This window comes from Haematobia irritans, chromosome 4, assembly GCF_050003625.1.
Source record: "Haematobia irritans isolate KBUSLIRL chromosome 4, ASM5000362v1, whole genome shotgun sequence".
Taxonomy (NCBI): Eukaryota; Metazoa; Arthropoda; class Insecta; order Diptera; family Muscidae; genus Haematobia; species Haematobia irritans.
Window position 1 is genome coordinate 1,448,302 of NC_134400.1, and position 20,489 is coordinate 1,468,790.

Genomic DNA, 20,489 nt, shown 5'->3' on the forward strand with positions numbered 1-20,489 from the left:
GTTACCAATGTAAATCCAAAAATGAATAAATAAACATGCCGTGTGTAGTTGTATAGAAATTTATGATTATTACCCTGTCAAGCCTCTCATATGTGAATGAATATATACACACACATTTTCACGGTCCTACTCATATGGACCAAATACTCATACTCGTAGACAAAATCCATATACGCTCACACCCACTGAGATGGTGATGGTCTTTGGGGCCCCCACAAAACGAACAGAGTCAAAATTGAAATGTACACTCTCAGACACTAGTCACAGGAGTCATCTAGTGAGCGAGGAGTCAGTGAAATAACAAAGTCAATGTGCATTTTTTTTGTGGCATTTATTTCCTCTTTTTTATTCTTGCCATTGTTATGCGAAGAGCCGAGTTATAAAAATTGGATTTTTGCGCTGCGCAACTTAATCACATTTCCTCTTGAGGCAGCGCTGGTTTCAATTTTATTACCATGGCTGCATGTAGGTCTCATCTTTTGTAGAGCTTTGGACGAAGGTGTTTCATCGTGGCTTCATTCTCTTGAGCATTTTCTTGACTTGGCTAGAATTTTTCACGTGCAAATTTACGATAATATATGAAGTCGACAATCGAATGGACTTTACAATTTAGCAAGCAGCCACTGAATGGCACTCTCTTGTTCTTTGTTATTTGAAATATTCAGTACATTGTAAAGAAAATATAACGAAATATTTTACGGAATCTTTCAACGAGATCCTTAGAAGAAAGAATTGATGTAGAAGTGGTATATTTTATAGGTATAAATATATGGGTATAGGCCAGTTTCTAGAGGATATCATGAAATGTGCTATATGGTTATTGTTTTAAAAACTGGAATATCCATCGGATATATATTTATGTTAGATCTCATATGGCTGACATTTTGGGTGGATAGGTTAGGTTAGGTTAGGTGGCAGCCCGATGTATCAGGCTCACTTAAACTATTCAGTACATTGTGAACCACAGTGATGAACTTCTCTCTTATCACTGAGTGCTGCCCGATTCCATGTTAAGCTCAATGACAAGGGACCTCCTTTTTATAGTCGAGTCCGAACGGCGTTCCACATTGCAGTGAAACCAATTAGAGAAGCTTTTAAACCCTCAGAAATGTCACCAGCATTACTGAGGTGGGATAATCCACCGCTGAAAAAAAACTTTTTGGTGTTCGGTCGAAGCAGGAATCGAACCCACGACCTTGTATGTATTTATAAAATAATGAGATCACAAATAAAAAACCAGTAGAAATGATTGTCTTAAGTTAATATGTGAACAGCATTGAACAATGGTCCATGATTGAGAGATTTATATCTTTCTGATCTTTTTTCATACATCAAAAATTTCCAAGTATAATTGGAGGAAGAAACAAGAATACGATACAAGGTCGTCTATATAGTATTTTAGAAATTCCATTTACTAATAATTTTCACTTCGACAAATTCCATTGCATTTTTATTTTTTCAAGTGTAGCGTATAAGTACAAGAGAACATATATGTTTGAGTGTATGAATAATGTAGCTTATGTGTCAGAAAGTCTTGGCGGATTTACAGTAAGATTAATAGTAGATTAACTGCCAAAGGGCAACTTGTGTGCCTCTTTGCCTTGGCTCACTCTTACCAATCATTTCATTTTGAAGTCCTTGCGAATAGTTGTGTGACTATGACACCTTGAACAATTTCAATAAAACAAAAAGCGATTTCAATAAATTTAAAATCCAATCTCGATCGAATTAATCGGGGATTACATTGACAATGCAATTCAAATGACAAAAATAATTCACCCAAGCTTATAGCACCAACCCATTATTGGAATTAAATGGTTCCATAGAACTTTAACTGGTGGTTATAAATGAGGTTGCCATTCACACAATCATTCTGCAAGTTGCACTTCGGACATTGCAATGGTGTTACTGTTGCCTTTAAAGTGTTGATATATTCAACCAGCAGCAAATTTGGAATAATTCGAAAAGGTGGGAGGTTGGAAAAGGACGCAAGCACTAGCCATAATTTGCCATAATGTCTACAAACTCACCAAAGTACTTTTAGTAATGAATGAATGTTATTCATATTGGTCCTTAGAAAAATTACAACGGACTGGTATCGTGGCCCCCAACCATATTTCAAATTTACTAAAACATCAACTACAGATAAAAACACAACACCATTATGGTTTGCAACAACTATGAGGAGTTTACTCCCATGCTTTATTTAAATGTTAACACAAAATTAAAGTGAATGCACCACTAGATATTCTCCGCCTTTCCCATTTAGACCTTCCCGCAATAGTAGCTAAGGTATGTGTGGATATCAGCATCCCTTTTCGTACGCGTGTATTTTTGTACACGCACCTATACCTGTGAACAAAAGTAACTAATGCCACCAGATTCGGGATTGTGGACCAGGGATTGAATGGCAAATAAATAAATGAATGCAGCAAACTTCTGTTCTCTGACCAAACGACCATCGCTTATTATTATATTTCTAGTGTGTTGTATTCTGTCCGCAGTACACGTGGTTTGTTGGTTAAAATTGTGGTCATTTATAATAAGTTTTAATATTTGCAAATTTCCATTTGCTGTAAAATTGGTGAGATGGTTCGACCATTTATTTTTGGGGAAACCGGTTGTTTTTTTATTTATTCATATAATATTATTAAGATTCATTCATTTATTCATATAATATTATTAAGATCTTTTGTACGTTTCCGACTCAATTAGATTATGCCGAGCAATGTGACTCCACTTCGTGTTCATCTCTCTTATCACTGAATATTGTCTGATGGATGTGACATCTGTGAGTTATAATAGAATTATTCTGTTGGTCTTACAGGCTGAGTGACTCTAGCAGTCACTCAGTTAACCTAAGTATCCGATTCATATACGATTATTACATCTCTAGCTTTACCAGAACCCAAAGGTATATATAGTATATGGATATCACATAGAAAACAATTTGTTAAATAATGTGGCTTTAAGTAGTGATGTAGCCTCTGCTGGTCCATATTTATTCAAATGTCCATGCTTGTTTGCCACTTGTTCCGAGTAAAGGATACAAAACCGCAAATGTAAAACACGAATATGAATATTCAGTGTGTTTTGGTGTGCGCTTCGCCAATTCTATTGTTGATATTGCAGGTTTATCCCGTGAATGCATCATATGCAGTTAGGAATTGTGGTAATGATGCAATTGATTTCTTTGGTCACATATTAAATTTAAACAAAATAGCTTGGCCTGGAACAAGCACAGAGAATCGGTAAGCTTCATTTACTGTGCCCAAGTCCATCTAGGATAATGGGAAGGAACGATTGTTATCAGCAATAAGGAAAGGATATGTATAGGTACTAGATCACATATATATCAATTAATCACCAATTGAATTGATCGATCTATTATTTCCTAGCAAAAATATTTGGAAACTCTTCCTGAGTCATTAGTTTCAAAGTATATCCTAAAAGGATGTACTTTGCACTTTGAGCCAATTATGTATCACTTCTGAGTTTGTTTATATAGAATGTAAATCTTATTCCATTAGGAAAATTATTTAAGCAGAGTTTTTGATTTAAAAATGGACTTTATGAAATTTGGAACATATTCACTACTGTGGTTATTCAAATTAATCATTTTGTAAAAGTTTTATGGGGACTGTATCACAGAATGAATTGATATGGCCGGCCTTTGGCATTAAATTTCAAATTTCAGGCAAACTCTTGAATATTGACCATAGTAGCTTTAGCCGAAATGGGAGACTTTTTACATTTCTAAACGCAGAGAAGTCATATGATCACCTCAAACAAATTTCAAGAGTACAATGCTATTTTTGGAGGGAAACATTTTGTTCCTTGTTCGCCCTCCATTTGGCCAATATGAACCAAATTGTCTACTTGTCAGAATATCCGGTCTTGCTCAGGTCTTGGGGGTATTCTTGTCGCAAAGGATATGCCTTGGTCAATTACAATAATATTAACATTTTTGGTAGCTTTCATTTGTAACTGAAGCATGCGATACATAATTTTGGATTTTATATAGAGAACGGCAGACACTAACATCCAAAAGTCCAAACGGTTGGGAACTGTCCTGAACCTTCATATTGAGCTAATTTCCTTCTTGTCGCATTATATTTGTAAGGAAGTATCAGAGTTTATCAGTAAAATTAAACTTTAGTTCATCTATGCATTTTCTAACTGATACTGCCCCACGTTGGGCGCCATTTAAATTATGTAGTGACCACCATCTCAATATTGGATAATAACATATTCATATGGCTGTGGAAATTAAAAATAAAATAAATTAAACTTAAACAAAGTACATTTTTTTCTGTTTCTTGATTGAGATGGGGGAATATTATATTATGCTCTCTGGATATGATTGTTACTTGTTTGCATATTTTGTTGGGCGATGCCTGCAATTTACCATTCCTCCCTAATACCTATACTATATGTGTAGACACAATAGAAACATCATTACATGCAAATTTAAATTGAGTGAATGTTTTATTTCTATAAAATAAATGAAAGACCGGTATTGCCCTTTTTGCTGTGGCATCGTAAGCGAATGCATACAAGCGACATACCACTGAGGCCATTCAGCCATCTATTGATGATGGAAACAATTTTGATCCCAGGTCCTGGTTTCGGTTTTATTCCATGTCATCTGGGAGAGATGGCAATTTACAATTGCTGTGTTAATTTGATTTTATCTAATTTCAAATACCTGCTGGTTTCACACAAACACACCCACACATCATCGCACACATATATACAAATACGAGTATGGTTGGTGTAGAAGCTTTGATGGCTTGCGCATACATATGGGGCTTGTTGGAAACCTCATACAGATTTATAGATTTATCGCGACCAGCACCAATGTATTGCCTTAGTGGTGTTGACGATATGACCATTATTGGCGTATAGCACATTTGTTTGCCATGAATGGTCCTTTTTAATTGAGCCGCTTTTGTTGTATCAAAGGATCTAATTACAATTTTAATTTATTTTTTAAATAGATCCCGGAATGACATGGCACACTCGTGTGAATTGGGGCTGGCCTTCAAACAGACGTGGCCAGTACCAGGACACATAACTCTTTGGCCATTTACATACTCGTATATGAATGTTGAGAAAAGTGTGAAATAGCAGCTGCCTTCACGCCTTGCTCTACCCCCCACCATCTACCTCAATGGAAATTTATTTAAATTGTGAAATTCGATTATGGCCATTGAAATTGGAAATTGCTTTCGCCCATTCAATCTTCAATAAGCTGAGGCGACAATTAATTGTAATTGCTTTGTTTCTATTAAATGCATTTTCATGGCAAACAAATGCGCCCGTGGTCCCATTCCAGGTCTTGGCTTTCCACTTTCTGCTACCAACAACGACACAGGTTCTCTTGGTAAAAGAAAAATTTTCCACATTTAAAAATTAATTTAATTCAAAGTACCGCGTCACATTATTGTCTCATAAAAATTTAATAAATGAAGGAAATAGAAATCAAATAAAAAACAACCGACCCAAAAAGAGGGGTAACACTCTAGAATGGGCAATGCCATGGTAGTGAACCTAATTAACTGAATTTTCTTTGATCACGTGTAATATATCCCATACCTTTGCCCTGGGCTAGTGAGGGGGTGACTTAGATAGCAACTAGATTAGAATCGTACACTACAAGAAAAAATAAGTGAACACAATGGACAGGGAGTTAGAAGAACCCATGGCAAAGAAAGTGGTTAAATTGTAAGGGCCGATGTTGAATGTGGACCACACCTAAACGCCAAGTTTTTTCCGAATTTTATTTGACATTTCTGTATTTCAGACTTACTCAATTTGAACCATGGAGAGATACACAATCCAACAACGTGTTAAATGGTTCCAAGAAATGGCAACAGTGGATGATCAATTTTCGAAGAAAATCATCTTCAGTGATGAGGCACATTTTCACCTCAGTGGATTCGTCAATAAACAGAATTGCCGTATTTGGGCGAATGAGAATCCAAGAGTGATTGTCGAAAAACCAATGCACCCACAAAGAGTGACTGTTTGGTGCGGTTTATGGGCTGGCGGCATCATCGGGCCGTATTTTTTCCAAAATGAGGCCGGTCAGGCAGTTACTGTGAATGGTGTTCGCTAACGTGAGATGATAACGAACTTTTTATGGCCCGAATTGGAAGATATGGATGTGGACGATATGTGGTTTCAGCAGGACGGTGCCACTTGCCACACAGCTAACGAAACAATGGCTCTTTTGCGCAACAAATTCAATGGCCGTGTTATCTCACGTAATGGCGATGTCAATTGGCCGCCAAGATCATATGATTTAACACCCTTGGACTTTTTTCTTTGGGGTTATTTGAAGGAAAAGGTGTACGTCGATAAGCCAGCAACAATTCAAGAGCTAAAGGATGAGATAATTCGGCACATTAACGGCATAGAACCTCCATTATGCCTCAGAGTCATCGAAAATTTGGACCATCGGATGAAGGTGTGCCACCGAGGTCGCGGCGCCCATTTGGCCGAAATTTTGTTCCATACATAATTGAGTAATACCAATATATCATAATAAAATAAAATTACAATAATTTCCTAAATAGTTTGTGTTTTATTCAAAATCAACATCGGCCCTTGAAATTTTAACCACCCTTTATTTAAATGGAAACGTTTGTTAGAATAAACTAAACATTGAACTCATATTTGTTAATGTTACTCATTTTCTGACTTTTCTCTATTTCTATTGTTTACGAAATTTTGTAATAAAACAATTACTTGTTTTATATTTTTAGGAGTCTTTTTGGCCAATTAACTCTACAACGAACAATCGCTCACTGAACACGCGTACAGTTTAGAATAAATCAACTGGATACCAGATTGCACAACACTATCCAAAAATTCTTAATGGAAATCGGTAAGTTAAATATAAATTAACAATATAATGCTAAACATGACATATATGCAACATTAGGTAATATCAGGGTTAACACCAGCACATACAAAATATCGATTCTCAGATTCGACTTCTTGGACATCTTTTAGGCTTATCTCTAACCATGATTTTGGCCATGGTTGGCTTGTCGCAAACTGTGACTTTTACGACATACGTTTACGACGGTATAATACGTATGTCGCAAAAGTCGTAAACTTAGTGTAGAAAACCTAATTTGGAATTAAAGAAATTGTGAATATTTTTTAATTTAATTTAGTTAAGCTCCCCGATAAAAGGTATGCAAAAAATGCTTTATATTGTATTTATTCTAAACTCTACTAGATTTACATCTCTAATTCACCACTTCAAACTATTTTTGGTTTTCGTGGTCCATAATGTCCATCCAAGCTTTAGTTGTATCAACGAATGACTACACCGAAAGAATTTTCTTCGTACTTTTTATGAAACAATTTCGTTCTTTTTATGAAAATGTTTCGTACTTTTTATGAAAAATTTTCGTAGTTTTTATGAAAAATGTTCGTACTTTTTACGAAAAACTTTCGTACTTTTTTCTGAAAAATGTTCGAACTTTTAGAAAAAAAATTTATAGTCGAAAGTGCATTTGGTTGTAGTTGCAAGTGTGAAAAATGACATCACGACTTTACATCTTAAGTTTTTGAATAATTTTTAGTTTTATTGCTTCACTTTTATTCATAGCGCGCTATCACCCAAATGAGAAGTAGCATAGACTTGCATAAAAAATAGAATAAAGGAATACACTCAAGCACATTATAAAAGACAATTTAATGCCGCGAACGGAAATTTTACAACTTCAATGAAACTTCTTCGTTATTTCAAAGAAAATGTTTCGTACTTTTTATGAAGAAATTTTAACGCAGAATGTTTCGTAAAATATTCGTAAAAACTTCTTCACAAAATTCATGAAATATGAAGAAAGTTTCGTTAAAAGTACGAACTTTTTACGAAGAAAAGTTAATGTAGAATGTTTCGTAGAAGTTTCGTATATTCGTAAAATGTTCTTCGTAAAATTTAAGAAAATGAATGAAAATTTCGTTATTTTAATGAAGAATTCAGGAAGAATAGTTAATGAAGAATTCTTCGTAAAATTAACGAAGAGAATTCTTTCGGTGTAGCTACAATTTTGAAAATTTTTAATTAGTATGGAAATTGGCTCTAATAAACCAAAAAGTGATTTTATAAAATTCTCTCTAAACAGCAATTCACTTATGTAAGACTTAAGTAGTTTTCCTTCCTTCCAATTTCTGCAGTAATTTTTGAAAGGTTGACCATGAGCGAGTTCCGACCGTCACGTTTACTGCACCATCGAGTAGTTTACAGTAATTTTGGCTTCGAGTTTCCAATTGAAATAACTATATTCTCAAGTTTTTTAAACTCGTTAATAATTTTGTGAACATTCCTGACAATTGAAACTTCTTCGGATATATCATCATTTTGGATATCATTCGCTGCCTATCTGAAGGGTCTAAAGTATTTGAAGTTTGCGACGTTTACCACTTTTTCTACATTTACGACGTGCATGTGACGTTTACAACTTTGCGACAGTCGCAAACCTTGAAAAGTTTGATACAGACCATCTCTGGACAACATATGTGTGTATAGATTTGATTTCTTAAAGTGTACCACCCTCAATCAAAATTTATGTTGAGCATTTCATTGGCCGTGTGCTATGCATTGTGCGGAGTTAGTGAACTTTGTTCACTGGAACATTGTTACTGTCTTTTAATTTCAAATGGTATTCCTTCCCTCACCTTGGTTTTTTTCCTTGCTGTTAAAAATTGTCGACATTGAATCGAGTCCCGCATAATTAACATGGAAAAAGTGCATTTAAGCCATTGTCTCGAAGACAAAAGAAGAAATGTTCCAGAGCCATTGTTATAGGTTGTGTTTTAATTTCTAAAACTCATTAACGGTTAAATAAATTCATCTGGCCATTGTTGGGTGGCGTTTCTTAAACTACCATACTCACAATGCCTGACTTCGTTGAGGTTGTTCTTTAAATTAATTAATTTTTTACGCTTTAAGAATTTCATTTGAAATTCATCGAAAGAATCTCCCTCCCAAAATAAATGGCCCAAGCCCAAAAACTGAATTCTTTATGGCCGAAAAAAGTGTCTAATCATTCGAAATAAATTCTTTGGGCACCCTAGTTCATTTGTTCTCATCATTCAAAATCATAACCTAAATTTCCCCAGAAATGTTAATTATCTCTAAGATTTGTGCTCCTTAATAAATATGGAAAATTTTTCAAATATTTGACCAAGGCATGTGACAAAAGTCGCTAGTTGGCCAATTACTCAAATTGGGTTACCCAAGTGACCAGAAGCTAAACATTTATTTACTATTCATCCCCTTCGTAAGAAGCATATGAAAAAACAAATTCCCATTCTCAGCTCATTTTCAATTATGTAGAGCTGTTATCAATTGGCTGGCTAACCCAATTTATCATTTGTCACCCAATCTCCCCGCAGACACAAACGCACATAAATTCCTTTAGACTCCTTCCAGGGGATATCTGTGAATATCTCCTAGACATGGTCAGTGCTGCTGGTTTTTGGTTGTTAACTAATAAAATGTTAGTACAACACCAGTTTCTGACACCAATAAATCATTGGAGCCGTCTTCTGAAACTATAATTTATGGATAAAATTAAAGGTTGAGTTAGCAACAAAAATGTCCAATTTTGATAATGAAAGAAAACAAATGGCTTTAGCAGTATGTTATTATTATTGTTGTTTTTGTTTCTACAAAAAAAAAAAACCTCAAACAGGCAAAAAGGCAAACCATATATATATTAAGGGTCCTAAACTAAAGCAATAATATATGGGGAATTGCTTCTATAGGGTCTTGGTAGAATACGGTCACAAATATGGATCCTAGACCTGGCTGCCTTCGGCCTATATTATTCGCACCGTTTTGAAAATTCCTCTAGGAGAGATATTTTTTCTTGGAAAATGGACGGCCCGAACATCACACCTACCTATTACAGTATTGCACAATCGAATCGTATTGTTTTCACTGATTTGTGACCCGGTGTATTGTCTGGATGATTCTGCGCATTCGTTTTCTTTAAAGTAAGCTACACCCTCAAAAAAATCGCTTCTGTAACACATACCCCAAACACATTTTGCTTCAATCATATATATTTTCAGGATTGGTTGTTTGTATTGTTCAAACAAATTATGTTTCACCTTAGGGCATGCACTGGTAGTAAAAAATTTTAATGAAACTTTCTTTGTGTCGATATATTTTTAAGGCGCTAATTGGTTACTTCCATTCAGAGATGGTCTGTATCAAACTTTTTTTAGGTTTGCGACTGTCGCAAAGTTGTAAACGTCGTAAACGTCACATACGCGTCGTAAATGTAGAAAAAGTAACAAAAGTCGCAAACTCAAAATACTTTAGTCGCGTCAGCTAGGCAGCGAATTCGATGATATCCAAGACGATGGTATGTGCGAGGAAGTTTCAATTCTTAGGAATGTTCACAATTTTCGGTTTTAGTCCCCACATTTTCCCTATTGCCTTTTGTGCGAGTACAGGGTAACCGTGGATTTTCTCGTCCTTTCTTAGCTTTAAGTTCAGTCTCCTGTCCAATATAACCCCAAGGTATTGTGCACACTCACCAACGGGAATTTCGATACCACCTAAGAAAATAGGCTTGATCATGGGAAAACTTTCACAAATTTCTGCAGAAACTCACAGCGAATGCTGTCAAACTAAATTAAAAAATGTTCAGGATTTCTTCTATTCAAAATTTGGTTTTCTACAGTAGGTTTACGACTTTTGAGACATACGTATTATACCGTCGCAAATGTATGTCGCAAAAGTCACAGTTTGTGATAGGCCAACCCTGCTTCCATTACGTTACTTGCAGCATACTCTCTAGGTCTCTCTTTCTAAACACATGTATGTTTATAGACTATTTCCAAATTTAATATATGTTTGCATCTAAGCATTAGTAATTTGAGAGACTTATGAACTCAATTTAAGCAAACTTCTGCCATTTTAGGAAAATATGAACTATTTTATTTTTTAGTAAAATTGTGCACTATATTTGTAAACAACTTTTTTTCTTATTTTTAGTTCACCTCATTAAAGTTAGCAAAAAATTATTCAAATAAGGAACATTTACTCATATTGTGCAAAATTTAACTGAAATCAACCAATCTTCATGAACTAAAATAAAGTTCAGTTGGCATTAGAGCCCCTTTTTTCTGGGTGTAAGACCTTCGTTTTGTAAACATCGAATCGATGCACAAACAACTATACAGTATATATAATGTAGTGTTTAGAACCCAATTTTTTGGTATGCATATTTAAACGCAGTTCAATGTAATTTTACTCTGGCTATATTATGGCTTAGGGTATATGGGAGAAATTTCTTGGATATGAACAAAATTTATCCCCTCACAGATATTCGTGAAATTTTTCGGAAATATCAACCAACTTTTGGCAATGGATCCTAGACAACTCGCATGTAGCGGCATACATACGTACGTACGTACTTCCTATGTCCCCCATAAAAATTATAGTTGTGTAGACATTAATAGTCATAGAAGTTCATACATTATTCCCTTTATATTCCTGTAATTTCAAATGCCGTAGATGCGGAATAGCCTCTACCAACTAACACCATCTTTTTTGGATTCAGTGTAATCTATTTACATGCAGAATCCCAATTTTTCATTTGCTACAATAATCGGTTACTTCCAAACTGGCCAAATAACCTATAAAGCATCAGAACTATTTTTGCTGTGATCTGACTTAACTTTTGCACAATTCTTAATGAGCTGAACGATTTATGACATAAAAGTCATGTTCTCATTACAACATTGGTAGGTGGGTGATTACATAAATTCCACTTATCACTGGTGAGTGAATGAGCGAACCAGCAAACAAACAAATCGGTGAGTAGTCAGTGAATGATGTGTTTATGAAAATCATGATCCACGCGTTTTTTTTTTTTTTTTTGTTTTGCTTCAACGAGAGGCCTTCAATAATTCAACCCAGATGTCAGTTTGATTAACGCAACAATTCGTGGTTTTTGACGCTTGAACGACAATCACATACGAAAAGGGAACCCCAAAGGCAAAAAGCCGCCAAACCAAAGACCCACCGACCCCCAATGCCAATAATCACTGCTGGCCAAAGTAAATGGCCGCCTATGCTAGTGTCAGACTGACATAACATGCCATGGCATGGAGTACGGGAGAACACAATACTGCCAGACGTTTAGCTATTCTACTCTTATTAGATGGATTTTCGGCAAAGCCAACTTCCTCCTCTCAGGGTATGGCAACAAATCATTTCTCTTCATATGTAGGAGATTTCCTATGAATAACCACATCTGAAATAGTTGCTTATTGAAGCTTACATTCGCACATGCACATAAGCCTCCATTCCCGCCCAGAATTGGGAGAACAACACGCATAAGATATTATTTATGATTGTTATTGTGCGACATTATGTGTGACACATGGAAGTTTATAATGGTCGGTAAAATCATAACAAATACCGCACACCATAGCGTAATACGTAATCCATTAGCTCAGGGGCCGTTTGATTACGGCATTCGTATGGAAACACTTTACAGCAGAAGTTTACATACACTACACAAAAATACTATTATGTGCGTAATATAAAAGATAAAAGGAGAAAGTGGCAAGACGAAAAATTATCCAAGGTTAAGGAGAATATTGAGGATAACCCAATGCCGAATTTGAAAAAGATCGGTTGATAGGTTTTTCTTTTTTAACCCAGATATGCCGACGGGCCGTTATATTCTGTAGCACACCAACAAGTAGATTATAAAATGTAAAGCACTGTAAACGCAGAAACCTGAACATAACAGGTGTACTACATGTAGTACGGTCGGCATATCTGGGTTAATATCGGATATCACATTGACGATAGGAACTGAGACTGGGGTTAACTTTGGCAAATTTCATTGAGCCAAAGTAAAATCCTATGCCAAATTCGAGGGCAATGGGGCTTAAAAAATGCCTATACAGACAGACGGACATCGCTAAATCGATTCATAATTTCATTGCAAGACTATCGGTATACTAAACTGGTCCTTCTGGGCGTTACATACAAATGCACAAACTTATTATACCCTGTACCCCAGTAGAGGTGAAGGGTATAAAAAAAAACTAAAAAAAAAACTTGCGACTTACAGAAAAATGAGGTAACCACGAAGCTAAAAAATGGAAGTTCTTTTCATGTCATTACTTTTAATGTACACAGAAAAAAAAGTGTCTTGTAAATTTAAGGACCATTTTGACTTCCACATAGTTCAACAAATTTAGTGTAATATAGTTCATTTTTCGTAACCACAACGAAAATTAACTTAGCTAAAGGAAAACTTATAAAAATTCAGTAAATGTTTTTTAGTTCACTAACTACGAAATGGGAAGGATTTTTCCTTAAATAAATTTCCAACACAGTAGTTAATGCATCGTTGATTCTATTATAAAAATACATGGGCAATATAAAAATCTTACTACGAAATGTGGACAATTTACTAAGAAAAAATTTTGTATGGAAAAAAATTTTTGTAGTAAAAATTAACTTAACGACATTACCGATTCGTATGATGGCTACCTACAGATTATTTCCCTTTTTATTATAAGTTGGAGTGTTTTTCCTCACATTGAAAATTGTAGATAAAGTAGAATAAAAAGTAGTTAATATAATCCTTGCCGGGTGTATATCATTTTTTATAGATTCCTCATAGATTTGGTATATATTTTACCTTAACTTATAGATAGAATTCCAACTAATCAATAAACGTGCTACTGGAAAATGTGAGTGCATCATATGAGGGAGTTTTTAGAGACATTTTGTGTATATCTCGTATGATTGTTTGTGTTTGTTATTGCGTCATTTATGCTGTTGTTGGTTGTTTTGATTCTAGAGACAATGGAATGTTCCTTGTGTGTTGTTGGTATCTTTTGTGGTGAGAGTTGTTTTCTTGCAATAGCGAGATCAGAAAGGGATCGTGTGTGTGTGTGGAGTTGTTTTTCTTTACGGCAGCTATGTATCCGTTATGACTATTTGTGTCTTTGAGTTTTATTGTTGCATTCAGTTATGTTGATGCATTTATGAAGTACACACGTGGTTTTAATTTTGCAAAATTGTACGTGAGGCATTGGTGATTATTAATGAAAATACATTTATTTCGAAACATTTTATAAACTGAGAAGTGAATGATGTGATGTTAGAGTAATCAAAAACGCTTTTTATTGATAAAACAAAAAAAAAAAAAAAACAAATAACAGATTAAGGAACTGTATATTTCTGTTAATAGTTTAAAATTAGTGCGGATTTTTAATTGATTTACATAAAAAATATACAACATGAGTGGTAATAGGATGATCTATATTTATTCTACTTCTGGATCACAGGTTGGAGATGCAACCATGTTTTTGAATCTATATTTTTTATGTTACAGCAATTCCTACAGGTGAGTACTAAGTTCGAGTTTAGACGCTAAAAATAAAAATAAATTACTAAGAAAAGTGTAAAATTGTACGTCTTCCGATAAAAATTTAAATATAACTTGATGGAGAATAGCCCAAACCAAGTTTTTTATAAAGATTATTTTTTTTATAATGGATTATTAAAGAAAACGTATCATGAAAATTGCGATTTTAGCCTCTAAACTCGAACTTAATATCCACCTTAAATACTAAATGCTATACTGACAATTGGAAATTATGTCTAATTTTTTTTTCGTTTTTTATTTCAAATATATTCTGAGAATAATTTAAATAACGTCCCATTAGTCCATGGATATGATTTCAATAATGTACCAACTGGATGGATTTTTCAATGTGGTAAGTTTTCTATAAACGGTATTTTGTCCGTTTTTAATAAAACTAAAATTTCAATTTATTAAAAATTATTATTTTCACTTGCAGGTAAACAGGTCTTGTAATGGTAATTTTTTTGAATATTCTTACTGATTAATGTTAATTATGCTGATATCCTTATTGGCTCTAGGAAATACTCTTGAAAACCGTAAGTTAAAAATCAATATGAACGATAGAATTTGATAATATTTTTCTTATTTTTGTATAACTTTGCAATTTCAGATGCTTATAAGACAAATCCGCCCAACAAAAGTTAGCCAAAATCGACGAAATTGCACAATTCTGGATAGAAAACATGGAAATTTAAATTAATTAGTTTAGTCCTAATAACGTAGAATATTACTCTTTTGAAGAAGCAATTACTAACTACCGACAAGTAACTGCATCCAACGTACTAATAAAAATATTTCCTTTCTTGTTTATCATAAACCATAGTTTTGTGTAATGTAATAATAATTTTTTGGAATAAAATACTGGTGGTTATAGAAAATTGACTTGTTTTGTACGAAAAATGTATTAGTTGTATACAGGCTTGTTGTACCTTTGATTCCTCAATTTCTCTACTTTTTTGAAAATTATACCGACAAACAGTTTATTTCAAACCAATTTCTTAATACAGGTTTCCCAAAAAATTGTTCATTTTTCCGGATAGCAGGAATATTTTGAATGAGTTTAACTATATTCTTCCCACAGCATAGTAATAATGAACTAAAATACGATGCAATACATGAACTAATTTATAAGAAAATCATGAACTTATCTAGATGAAAAAAATCTTTGGCGCCAAATCATGGTCATTCTTACTATGGGTTAGTTCATTTTTCATAAAAAATAGTAAACTTTTTTTTCGGTGTACATCCAAGAATCTTCTTCCAGACATGTGCTTATTGTAAAGTGAAAAGGAAGTTATTTTGAGGTTTCTTATTGTCAGAGTCCCCTATTGTAGTTGGTTTGTTACATTAATTATTATTGATAACTGTTAACGATGAAATTCGATTTGCCCCCTCTGGCTTCTGCAAGTCGCCTTTGACCCATCGCTACTTTCAGATTCACATTGAGAATAAAATGAATATTGATTGTATTGACAAACCTCACTTCCTAATGCACTATTCCATATTTCGTAGTTACGGTTTTATTTACAACATGCCTAGATGTTGCAAGGCGGACAGTAATTGTTGAGTGCCTTTTCTAAGCCATTCGGCATTTCTAAATTTCACTGCGAATTTTCAAACAAGACTTTTTTTGGAAGCCTGGGAATTTCGAAAATCTAAAATATAGAGAAAACTTATTTATGTTTTCAAAACACTTCACTAGTACTTTGCTACTTTTTTAATTCCACTGTAATATGGATTTTCATCATCTACTGTAATAAAAAATTTTCAATCTTTTGTATGTGTGTGTGTGCATTGAATTTTGCGTACGATAACTGCTAAACACTACCATCCAAACATTGATTGTATACCGAGTAAACATGGTTTTGAGCTTCGATGTGGGTGGTGGCCATACTGTAAGGCTGTATGTCGGACGGCTATGTTTGGTCTACCATCCATCCATTTGGACTATGTGAGCTTTTTGTCTAACCCTCGGTGACACATATGTATACCCATAAGCTAGCTTAGTGTGAAGGTCATGTGGTATTCCCGAAATGGTCACGCATGCATACATTGAATAGAACGTGCTTCATGCAATCTCCTACCCCATTCCAAGTCCATCTCGAACGGCTCTTATGACTTCATAAATATGAATAGAAATTTCCTCTTTCAAATCATCATTAACACCACCGGCACCCCTACCACCCACCCGCAACAACATTTGCAAGTGTTGATGATGTTGACACTGTGTGGACAAGAGCTAGTCTCGTTATCATACAGCATGCTAAACTACTATAACACCAAACACAACAAAGGCCAACACCCTTAATAATGGCCACAGGACAAGATGTTATTAAAAATGGTCTTTCCTTGAGAGGCTAGAAAATCTTGGTGAAATTATCAGAACCTTAGAGAATGACTAAAGAGATGGATGGATGTGTTGTGTGGTGGTGTTTTGGGAGCCCCATGAGACTTTGACTGGAATGAGGTACAAAATGCATGATTAAAAGGACTTCATTAGGAATTATGACTGGATGTTTGTCCAAGTTTATATCGAAAAGTAATGAATGGATGGAAATCTAATAGAAGCATATATTAACTTAAAGATTGATGTGTATGAGGATTTTATTATGTATGGTCAAGTTTCCCTAAGGGTTCGCACTTCTACAGTAGGGCTGCCATTCGAGATGTTCTGAATTGGTAATGATTTCAAAATGAAAAGAATGTGGAATATATAAAAATTGTAGAGTTTAATAGAAACTGGTCTGAATTTAGGTAGCATCAGATATAATTAACCCTCCGTCATACACATGTTTCGATAGGCACATTCGTAACACATGAGGCCTGGGGCCAAATCACCGCAGTCGAAATCGAGTACTTCGTCTTCGTAATGTAGTTTACGCGGATCGCCGCAGTCGTTATCGAATTGTTTCTACTCGAAGTTGAACACGATAGGTAGCATGCTATCGAAAACGAAGTATGTAGTGATTTTTGAGCAGAAAAAAGGTAAACAAAAAGAAAAAAGTTGGTAGAAACGTAATTATTATTCCATTTTGGGAATCGGATCAAAGAAAGGAATGCTCAGTAGCCGCTTCAAAAAAAACTTATTTTTTCAAGAACATATTTAACCCTGGACAGTCATCCTTCGTCAAAATGACGACGCGTAATTTCATTTTCGATTTAACATGCATTTTAGTCGATTGGGAAATGATCAATTTGAGTAATACTAATTCAAGAATTTTATGATTTTTTGTTTTATACTAATTAAAAACAAATTGAATAAGAAAATAAACTCAGTTTTGTTTCTCATTTTTTCTTACGATGTAAATTATGGCGCCTTGAAATAAGCCGTAGTCAAAATGACGAAGGATGACGTTAGTGTATAAAAAATAAGGATGACTTTCCAGGGTTAAAAGCTTCTTTTGACATATGAAAACGTCTTTTAAATCTATGGTTGTTAAAAACACAATTTACTCTTACTCTACTTCAGGCAATGCTAAAGGACTGCTTTTGTCACGAATTTTTTTCCTTATTAATGCCACTTTGTACACATCGTCTGAATCCGAAAACGAGGAAAAAAAACACTTGGATTCATAATATATTTTTACACATATATTTTAACACACAAAAACAATATAAATATCTAAAAAATATCATAATTTGATAACACAACATTAATTTGAAATTCAACTCTCTTTCAATTTCTTATTACCATATGTTTACAGCAATGTAAAAAAAAGTAATAGACAAAATAAATTACGATCGAATGCGGTGATCCAAAAATTTAAAGCGATCGAAATGTTTCTCTATACGAAACAGAACTCGATGACGAATGCGGTGATTTGGCCCCTGGCCAGTCCCACTATGTATTTTAATGTATTTATATGGAAAATATGCTATTTTGTTGATACTATTACATTATTACTGTCGTATTTTCATACCATTAAGGTATATTTTCTATATCTATTGGTTCTTTGCTATGATTTTCTCAAATGGTTTTTGATTTTAATTTTTCATTTTTGGTTCTTTGTTCTTATTTTCTCAAACGGTTTTTGTGAGAATGAGAGTGAAATTATGAGAGCTTTAGAAAAATACGATGACCAATAGGACAGATTCTATCCCTTTTCGTATTTACTCTTCGAATTTTATATGTCTAATTGTATTTTTATTTACTATGGACAATCTGCTTGTACATTAAAATAGGTAAAGTACATCATTCTTGAATAAACTATATGTGGGTCTGGCCAGACCACATGTGTTACGAATGTGATGTGTACACCAACATATCCTTATAACTATCCTTGTATTAGATTTTTCGTCCTGATTTTTCCACACATCGATAGGTAATAAAATTTTAGGAGGGTACCTGAAGTTTCAAGTCTCTAGCTATATTATAAATGTATTTTAATTACAATTAGAATCGAAAAAGGTCTGGCCAGACTCATGTGTATGTCCGAGGGTTAATGACGATCAATGTTTGTAATATATTTTCCCATCAGTTCATTTGCACAAAGTAATTAATACTGGGTAAAGATTGAATTTTTGGAGGACCTAAAGAAGTATTTCCATTTATTTTTTTCTATTATCGATCATTGAAAAATTTACCCAAGACAGTCTTCAATACATCATTCTTAATATACCCCCAATCATATCTGAAACTTTCACATATGGGGGAAACTTTAAATCGCTAAAACTCATTATTGCTTCAATCATAGCGGGTTTTTAAATAGGTTTGCTTAAAGGAAATTTCGTAAAATGAAAATTTTACGAAAACTTTAGACATCGCGATTATATTAGTTTCTATATGGAAAACTGTAATACATAACGCTTAGAGTATTTATAATAGCTTTGACCGTTACGAGTGTAGATATGAACTATAGATCCTATTCCTCAGGTTATCTCGTTTTCGATGTCCGTCCGTCGATTTGTTTTAACACGTTATATTTTTCCTATCTTGCTGAAATGCGAATATTCAGGTTTTATCACACAAAAATAAGAAAACTCTATAGGTAAATACGGATTATATTAACACAATATCTTAAAATCTAATTTCCAGTGTATCTTTTAAAATCCCGCATCCCAGGATTTCCAAACCATATGGTCCCCCAAATGACATTCCTAGATATTGAAAAAAGAAAATGAAGGTGAGATCTATTTATTCTGAGCCTTATTGGTTATTTCACACGACTTCATTCATCTATGCACATTGTAAAGCCCATAAGGACATCAGTAATGGGACTGAGTGATCCACAGTATCAGATTTCATTAAGCAAATTAAGTTCTCTTTACTTAGCAATATCTTATTTTCCTTTCATAAACCGCATCAGATATCTTGAATATAAATGAGTTCGTTATTTCTCATTTAGCAGGCTTATGTCCCCACCCCTAGCTCAATTGGTACTTACGACTCTTCATTCAAGTCCAAATTTAATTGGAAAATACGACTGACAATTTTATGAATGTGAATGGCTGTCCTTATAAAACCAACTATGTGTATGTGTTTGACAATATTACTGGGATTATTACATTCGTATTTGCTATTGATGCTATAACAGCCTTATGCTCTTAAGTATTATGCAAAAGGCCTTAGTTATAGAGATTTGAAGATAAATTAAATATTGCACATTAATTCTCTTAGTAAAGGATTTTTGGCCAAACATTTTGTATGCATATACATTTCGAGATTCCAATTATTTGCATTTTGCTAATCTGCCATAACATATTTTTCAGTCAGATTATAGGCGAAATGAGCATCCATTGTGTTTGATTCAATCAATCAATTGTTGTTGACAGGATTAGAATATACGGTGGAAGCCACTGTGGTGCAATGGTTAGCATGCCTGCCTTGCATGCAAAGCCTTGTGGCCAATTTCGACCAAAGACTTTTTCGCTGGTGTTTCAAAGCTTCTCTAAGTGATCCCACCGAAATGTGAAACGCCATTCTGACTCAGCTATAAAAAGGACATCCCTTGTCATTTAGTTAGACATAGAATCGGGCATAACTCATTGATAAGAGAGAAGTTCACCACTTGTGGAATTTAAGTAAGCCTAAAAATTCAGGCCGCCACTGTACCG

At 34.2% G+C, this 20,489-nt stretch overlaps 1 long non-coding RNA gene across 1 annotated transcript in view; it reads left to right on the forward strand.

The window, feature by feature from the left end:
- LOC142236353 (uncharacterized) overlaps positions 1-20,489 on the forward strand; it is a 170,686-nt gene that overhangs the window by 62,180 nt on the left and 88,017 nt on the right. The window contains exon 2 of the long non-coding RNA XR_012721999.1: positions 6,771-6,892. This is a non-coding gene — a long non-coding RNA (uncharacterized LOC142236353). The remainder of the gene's footprint in view (positions 1-6,770; positions 6,893-20,489) is intronic.